The 8,417-nt window shown below is 52.4% G+C and overlaps 1 long non-coding RNA gene across 1 annotated transcript; it reads right to left on the bottom strand.

The window, feature by feature from the left end:
* Positions 1 to 2,333: 2,333 nt before the first annotated feature.
* On the bottom strand, positions 2,334 to 6,866 carry LOC142871523 (uncharacterized). The gene is made up of 3 exons (XR_012919802.1): positions 6,711 to 6,866; positions 3,321 to 3,521; positions 2,334 to 2,859 (listed from the first exon to the last, which is right to left on the bottom strand). It is a non-coding gene; the product is annotated as an uncharacterized LOC142871523 (long non-coding RNA).
* Positions 6,867 to 8,417: the final 1,551 nt, after the last annotated feature.

Below are 8,417 nucleotides of genomic sequence, written 5' to 3'. Positions count from 1 at the left end.
CCGCTCCTGGGAAAGGCCAGCTTTGGCGGGAGAGCCTGGACTCCCAGCCCGTGCTCAGGGCCTTCTCTTGCCAAGCTCAGCCCTCGGCTCGCTGCCACGTGCCTAGAATCCCCTACAGAAGCCTCCAGTCTTGGGATCAGAACTGCCCTCCTTCGGGTGCCCTGTGACCACACAGATGTCCCCACGAGGGGCCACACTCAGCCGTACGGAGCCGTCAGGCTGGACAGGAGCAGCAGAAAGGAAAGGGGCACAGGCTTCTGTCGTAGGCCTGGGCCGCGCTCCAGCCCCACCCTGCTTCTCCTGCAAGCTCACCGGTTACCTGCAGTGCTCCTCCCCAAGCCCAGAGTCCGGGAGAAGACTCTGGGAGGTGGGTTTGTTTGGCCTAATTCACCAAGTCCCCCTGGCTCCTTGGTCTTGTCACCATGGAAACCTTGTGAGGTCACCAGCACCATTAAAATAAGAGAAAAAATATTCTCTCCCTCCACTAAGGTGAGCCCCCCGCTTGGCTCCCTGGCTTCTGTGGAAGAGTGGGGCGGGCAGGGGCAGTCTGAGGGGAGAGACCCAGCCCCACCTAGGGGTGGGTTAACCCCCCATGCGCAGGATGCTGTCTGCCAGCCTCCCGCCTCCCACCTCCCCCAAGCTTCTCAGGCGTCCTTGCCTGGGAAGAGAGAACCCTGCCTCCTCGTGCACACACTGAAGCTGCTCCTGGAACAGTGGGGACGGGGCGCTTCCCAGGAAGTGCTACTGAGATCAGGGAGCTGTGCGAGGCAGGCAGCAGCGGACAGAAGCTGGAGCTGGAGTCTGGGCCATGCTCCAGACTCTTCTCCCTCTCAAAGGCGAGGCAGGAGCTGCTGGAGCGGGGTGGAGGGTGTGGGTCCTCCCCATGCCCACAGGTTCTGAGGGTGGCACAGGCCCTCACACCTTCTTCTTCTATGCTGCCAACAGACCCGGGACACTTGCCCACACTGCGGGAGCCCAGCCCTCCGTCTGCCCCTCTGCGGCCAGCAGTGGGGCCTGCAGCCCAGCCCTCATACTCCTCCTCTGCACCGGCATCCCGCTCTGGCCCCCTCCTGTTCCTCTCGCCACTTGCAAGACCCTTCCCAGCACCACCCCCTGCTGAATTTCCCCCCACCATCCCCTCTGGCTAGCAGGTCTCCGCCTGTCCCAGGCCTGGAGCACCCACTTCCTTCCCTCGGTTCGCGTTCCGAGGCAGCCTCTGCTCCCTTTGTGTCTGCCTTCGTCCTGTGTTGCGTCCTCCAGCACTCTGCCACTGCCGCCAGCCTCCGCCACGCTGCCTCGCCATGTCTCACCAGTCACCGCCGCCCCACAGCCAGTGCCGTGGCCACCCCTCCATCTCTACTGCCCCCACCCTTTCTGCCGTCAGCACTGCACCCACCCTCACCACCACTGCTGCCTGCACCATTCCTGCCACCTACCGTGAATGCCACCACCACCACCTCCATCAATACTGCACCGTCTCCGCCACTGTCACCAGCACCATTCTCACCACCATCATCAATTGTCACCACCACCATCATCAACTGGCACCACCACCATGGCCGCCACCACTACCACCACCATAACTGCCATTCCACTGCCAATACTGCCACGGCCACCATCTCTACCATTGCCACTGTCCTCACCATCACCGCCACTGTTACCTGTCACCACCATCACCCTCACCTTCATGAATAGCACGCCGCCAGGACCACACGTCACTCCTTTACCTGCATGCACCCCTCAGCGTCACTGGAGAGGAATGAGGGCTTCCTGCACTGAGTCGATGGAGCATCAATTTCAACCCCTTGGGGGAGGCCATGGAAGAACCTGCAGGTGTGAGGCAGCGGGATCTCACAGCCCCTTCTTGCCCCCTGGGGTTCTGCTTCCTTTCAGTGATCTCTCTCATTAGCTGCCATTGTTGCCACCAAACTGGCCTCAGGAGCCTTTTCCTTAAAGCTTCAAGGCACAGCCTAGACAAAGCTGGAGCGTTTATAGCAAGTGTGACAATAACACAAGCTGCTGATAGGAGTATGAACTGGCAGGAACTTTCTCAAGAGGAGTGTAACAATGCAGCATAAACCTCTGCAAATTTACCTAATTATTTTTCTGGAAATAATTAGGTAAATTTGCAAAGATGATGTGTGGGTGATATAAGAGCAATCATTGGAAGGAGCCTAAATGTATAGCAAAAAAAAAAAAAAAAGAGAGAGAGATTGTTTAAAGACATTATATGGACTAATATACAGCCGTTAAAACAGAAACTATAGATTTATCTATTGACACAAAAGTATTCTGACTCTATATTGTTAATGAACAATAGCAGGTTTCATCAGCATTTATAAAATAATCTCTTCTTTCTAAAAATATAAATGTGTTCAGGAAACAAGATGAAAATATTTTATTTTAACAGTTGGCATCGAAATTCTTACACAGGAAACTGCTTAGGGGAAAAAACTCTGGTCAAGTGTTTAGACACAGGATGTGCAAACCACTCAGCGAGACAAGGAGAGGGGTTTCTTTTTGCTCCTGGGGAAGATGGCAGAGAGAGGCGAGACCATCAGAGGAGAAATGACAGCCAAAGAGGTCAATGTGGACATTGACAGAGACTCCAAGGCGGGGCAGACGTCAGGAAACTCCCTGGTGCGGTGGGGCGGGGGAGGCCTTTTACTCGCTCAGACCCATCCCTGCCTGTTCTCTAAGGTCGCCTATGTGGCTGCCGCACGCACTGTGTCTTCCTCTCCCGCAACACATTTTCAGTCAAGTCTGCTGAATGCTGGGAGTTTCTGAATGAATGGTTTTTCTGTGGGAACTGCAGAAGGTGCCGAGTTTCAGGTCTGAACCATCCCAAAGTGGTTATTTCTGGTAGAGAAAATTAGGGGTGACTTATATACTTTTAAGTTTTTTTTTAATTTGTGTTTTCTCATTTTTAGAAATAAATATAAAAGAAAATAAGTAAATTTCAGGGATCACAAATTGGGACGACATCAGAGTGAGAGGGAACTACATAATCGGGGTTACGAAGCGCGGCCCACGCCTTCCCGCCACAGACCCCAAGCTGTCTGCACGTGTGGGCACTGTCTCCACACCCCATAGCAGACGCATCCATCTAGATGTTTCTGCCCCCTGAAGTCTGGTCCAGAAGAGCACCGTTCTGGGGAGACACAGGGAAGCCCCCACGTGACACCTAAATTCAGATCTGTCTCCACTTTGTCTCTGCTCCGAGGCCCTGCACCTTCCTCCACGGCTAACAATGGGGGCGACTCCCTCTTTCAGGGGATGTCCTGCCACTCACAGGCACGGATGTTGTCACAGGGTATTACCTTAAGAGGACCCCACAGCAGTTCCAACAATCACATACAAGAGGCGCACATGTTAGCGGGGTGGCCATCCGTTCTGGTGCACCGCCATCCCCACGTCATAGTCATTGTCTCCATCGCCACCCTGACCTGGAGTCTCCTTTTGATCCAAGCATGGACCTCTCTCAAGTTGTGCCCACATTCCGGGTTGGCTTGAGGGGGAGCCTGAAGGACACAAAGAAGAGGAAATGGGGGTAGTGCTGTTTTGTTTCCATCTCCCAACGCATCCCAGATCTGCACAAAACCCTGTGAAGTTCATTCACTTGGTATTCAATGGAATAACGTCGTTGGTAATGAATTTGTTTTGCATTCAGTTGGCTAACACTGTTAGTTATGAATTTATAATTTGCAGAGGGATGAGGCTTTTTTTATTTCAAGGCGTCAGAGAAGCTGTTGCTTACAAACTTGTAATTTGCCGCTGCAAATCCATCTGTAAATGACACTATTGCAAGCTGAAAATCTCCCAGGCACAAGGAATATAGCCTCAGAATTAAATTGTGTGTTTGACAAGAACCTGCTGTTCAGTCCAGCCCCAGCCCCCTTGTCCTGCCTTTCCTCCTGAGTGCAGCCTCAGTCTTGCCGGCACCCCCTCACCCCCCCACCCCCTGTCAGTGCAGCCCCCACTGCCCTCACTCCCCAGCGGTCCAGCCTCAAGCCCCTGCTCCTTTGCTTGCATATCCGGAGGGGGCAAGTACCCCCACCAAGGTTGCACAGCCCTCCGGGGAAAGTGCACACGCTCAGCCAGTACCAGCATAACCCGCGTCTGCAGAATAAACACAGAACTCCACGGTCCCCTCCTAACTCTTTCTGGGATCTGGCTATGGTTTGAATATGTCCCCCAAAAAGTGTATGTTGGAAACTTAATCCTCAGTGCAACAGTGTTGGAGGTGGAGCCTAATAGAAGGTGCTTAATTCCTGAGGGCGCCACCCTCATGGGTGGATTAACGCTCACTATGAATGCTCATTATAAAAGGGCTTGAGGCTGCAAGTTCAATCTCTCTCATCATCTCACCCTCTCGCCTTTTGCCATGGATGATACAGGAAGAAGGCCCTTGCCAGATCCTGGCACCTTGATATTGGAGTTTCCAGCCTCCAAAACAGTGAGAAATCAATTTCTTTTCTGTATAAATTATCTATTCTATGGCATTCTGTTATAGCAACACAAAACAGACTAAGACAGACCCCAAGTCCTTGAAAAGTATTTCCCTAGATTTGCCCACCAGAGTGTGGAATGGAAGAGAGTCTGCCCAAGGAGCCTTCCAAAGAGTGGCAAGTGCCCTCTAGCCAGGACTGAGCCCAGACGAGGGGGGGGGCAGTGGGGAGATTGGCTCAAGAACCAAAAGGGCACAGCTGCGTGGGAGGCAGTGACCCGGAGACAGCTCAACCCCCAGATTCTGCACAGAGTCAAATTTTGCCTCAATCATTTCTACCCTCTTGTATTTTACATTTTTTGTCTTATTTCTTTTTGTGCAACCTTCAATTATTCACTAATTTATTCTATTTAGTAAAAGTTTCTTTCAAAGAGTTAACTTAGAATGAAAATAAAAATGCCCAGGCACTGTGGTTCATGCCTGTAATCCTAGCACTTTGGGAGGCAGAGGCAGGAGGATCGGAGGAGCTGAGACCAGGAGCTGGAGATTAGCCTGAGCAAGAGTGAGAACCCGTCTCTACTAAAAATAGAAAAATTAGCCAGGCATTCTGGTACGTGCCTGTAGTCCCAGATACTCGGGATCGCTTGAGCCCAGGAGTTTGAGGCTGCAGTGAACTATGATGAAGCCACTGCACTCTACCCTGGGCAACAGAGCAAGACTCTGTCTCACAAATAATAATAACAACAAACAAATAAATACATCAAAAGGAGGCAGAATCCATAGCTGGGCTAAGGAATAAGATTGGTGTTTGGTAGGAAGTCAGAGCTGGAAAAGAGTTTGGTTGACTTATCAATAGAGAATTGATCAACAAGTGTTCGCAGCACTCCATCCCCTCCCGATGCCAGGTGAGGACGAAGAATGAATAAGAGAGTGTGGCCTCTGCTCTAGAGGCTGATAGCTTGCAGGGAAGTTGGGCCATTGAACACACAGCTGCGATGAGGAGTGATCACTGCCTTGATGAGTGGGGACCTGTGTGCGGCGGAGCCCATGGCAAAGACACCAAAACCAGTCTAAAAGGTTTGAGATGAGACCTGCTGCTGCTGAGCTGTGTGACCTCAAGCAAGTTGTTTGACCACCCTGAACTCCACCAGTTGTCAATTAAGTATTAACATTTATGGAGCACCTGAACTGTAGTCACTTCAAGGCATGGACGTGCCAGCAGGGAAAGCAGATGTCACATTATTACAAATAACAGGGGGTATAAACTAGTCTGGGGGGGAGACTTACTAGAGGCTTAAAATTTAAGCCAAGACCTCAAGGGTGAGTAGAAGTTAGCTGGGTGAAGACAGGACAAGAATGCCCAGGCAGGGGAAACAGCAAGTGCAAATAAAACAGTCAAGAGGCAAGAAGCCTGAACAGCTCTAGTGTGAATGAGGGCAGAAAGCAAGGGATGTGAGGACAGAGGGTCCCGAGAGAGCTTCAGGGCCAGGCCTTGAGGGTTTGTGTGTGTCGGTGGGGAATTTGGGGCTTCAGAAAATGTGGAACATCGAGGGGTTTTGAGCAGGTCAGGAAGACCATTGGGGCACTGTGGGGAAACGTATGGGAGAACCAGAGCACACAGTGGGGTCTTCATGCCTGGTTGAGAGATAAGGGTGCCTTGGACAAAGGTGGTGGCAGCGGGGAATAGAGACAGGTGAAATATTCAGGTGGCAGAACGAGCAAATGGAGGTGCATTCCAGGTGGGGGCAGTGAAGGGAAGAAGGTATAAAGGAAGAGTCCCAGAGTTCTCAGTAAGAGTGGCCAAGACACGGAACGCAGAGAGGAGAAGAGTGTCTTAGCACAAGTGCGCTACTACAACAAAACACCCTAGACTGGGTCATTTTTTTTTTCTGAGGCAGAGGCTCACTCTGTTGCCCAGGCTAGAGTGCCGTGGCGTCAGCCTAGCTCACAGCAACCTCAAACTCCTGGGCTCAAGTGATCCTCCTGCCTCAGCCTCCCAAGTAGCTGTGACTACAGGCATGTGCCACCATGGCCAGCTAATTTATATATATATATATATATATATATATATATATATATATATATATATATATTTCAGTTGGCCAATTAATTTCTTTCTATTTTTAGTAGAGATGGGGTCTCATTCTTGCTCATGCTAGTTTCGATCTGCCTGCCTGGGCCTCCCAGAGTGCTAGGATTATAGGCATGAGCCACTGTGCCTGGCCCAGACTGGGTCATTTATAAACAGAAATGTATTGCTCACAGTTCTGGAGGTCAGAAAATCCAAGATCAGAATACAGCGGATTTGGTGTCTGGTGAGGGCCTGCTCCTCACAGATGGCATCTTCTGTGTCCTCACACGGAGAAAGGGGTGAGGGAACTCCTGCAGGCTTCTTACATAAGGGGACTAATCCCATTGGTGAGGGTGAAGCTCTCCTGACCTAACCACTTCCCAAAGGCCCCATCTCTTCAACAAATCACATTGGGTATTAGATCCTGACATAGGAATTTTGTGGGGCACCAACATTTAGAGCATGGCAGAGAGTTTAGGACATGCCCTGAGTGCGGTTTTGAATGTGAGCCTCCCAGGAGACAGGAGGATCCACACGTCTGGAGTGGGAGGAGGAGGAGCGGGCTGGGCATGCACACGCAGGACGAGGGGCCACGTGGGTAGTAGCTGCGATCGCCAGGGAAGGGGGTGCAGCCGAGTGGGAAGAGAGAGAAGTGAGAAAGAAAAGGACCTAGAACTGAATGTTGAGCAACTCCAGCGTCCAAAGCTGGGCAGTGTGGAAAGCGGGCAGGGGAAGCTGAGAGCCAGCAGCGAACACACAGCCCCGGAAACCCAGGACGCTGTGTCCCGAGGCAGAGGGAGCCAGGCAGCAGGCGGACAAGTCGGGGCAGGACTCGGACGTGTCCTGTGGACTGAGCACATTAGAGGCCACAGGCATGCTTAGCATTTAAAGGTTTTCCAGGGTGTGGTGGAGGCGGACGCCAGATTGCAAGAGGAAGAGGAATGCGTGAGAGCTGGGAAGGAGAGGCAGGGAATGGGGTGACTCTTGGAGTAAGTCTGGCTGTGGAAAGAGGAAAGACAAAGCAGGACTTGGAGAGGGCAGTGGGACCTTGCTCGTAAGATGGGAGAATTTAGAGAGCAGGCTTACATCCTGGCTGCAAGGAAGCAGGGCGGAGAGCAGCAGGACGGGAGAGGTTCAAGGGACGGGGGAATTGAGGAGTAAGGGGCAGCCTAAATTCCCCAGAAGGCAGGAGGGATGGTGACAAGACCGTTCCTCCGCGCTGCTGGCAGACTGACTGGGGGTTCTTTGCATAAAAGGACCCCGCTAAGTATCATCTCCCTGCAATATCCCAACATCCCACTTCCGAAGAGGAAGCAGAGACGCAGAGAGGGTGTGTGCTTGGTCTAGGTCACACAGCGGGGCTTCGCGTCCATCTCTTCCTGGGGAGAGTGGAGTCCGAGCGTTAGAGGTCCAGGGAAGGGTGTGGGGGCCGGGGTAAGTGTTGGGGTACCCAGAGCTCTATACCATGCCGCTTCCCTTCAGCCTCTCCCACCTGAGGTTCATCTTTAAAATATTTTGTCTAATAAAGATGTAGAACAAATAAATATTTGAGAGAGTCACTCGATGTTCACAAAACATGCCTGGGGAACCAATGATGGCCAACTCTGCACAGAGGCGCCCAGTCCGTGCCTGCTCTCCAGCAGCGTGGCCTGGCAGGGGAGTAGGATTCGGATGACAACGCAGTGCGGCCAGCGTGTACTTGTGGCCGCGGAGGGCTCCGGGGGTGCAGAGGAGGCTGTTTCAGGAGGTCTGGCGCTTGGTCTCAAGAAGCGCAGGAAGAGAAGCATGGCAGGGGAAGAGGAGAGCAAGCGTGAGGAGGGCGGTGAGGCGGGAGAGCTAGACCTGCTCCTGGAGAGGCGCGGATGCCACACCAGGGAGACTAGACCTCCTGGTAGGGAC

Source organism: Microcebus murinus, chromosome 6, assembly GCF_040939455.1.
Source record: "Microcebus murinus isolate Inina chromosome 6, M.murinus_Inina_mat1.0, whole genome shotgun sequence".
Lineage (NCBI taxonomy): Eukaryota > Metazoa > Chordata > Mammalia > Primates > Cheirogaleidae > Microcebus > Microcebus murinus.
This window is presented reverse-complemented; position numbering and strand designations above follow the sequence as displayed.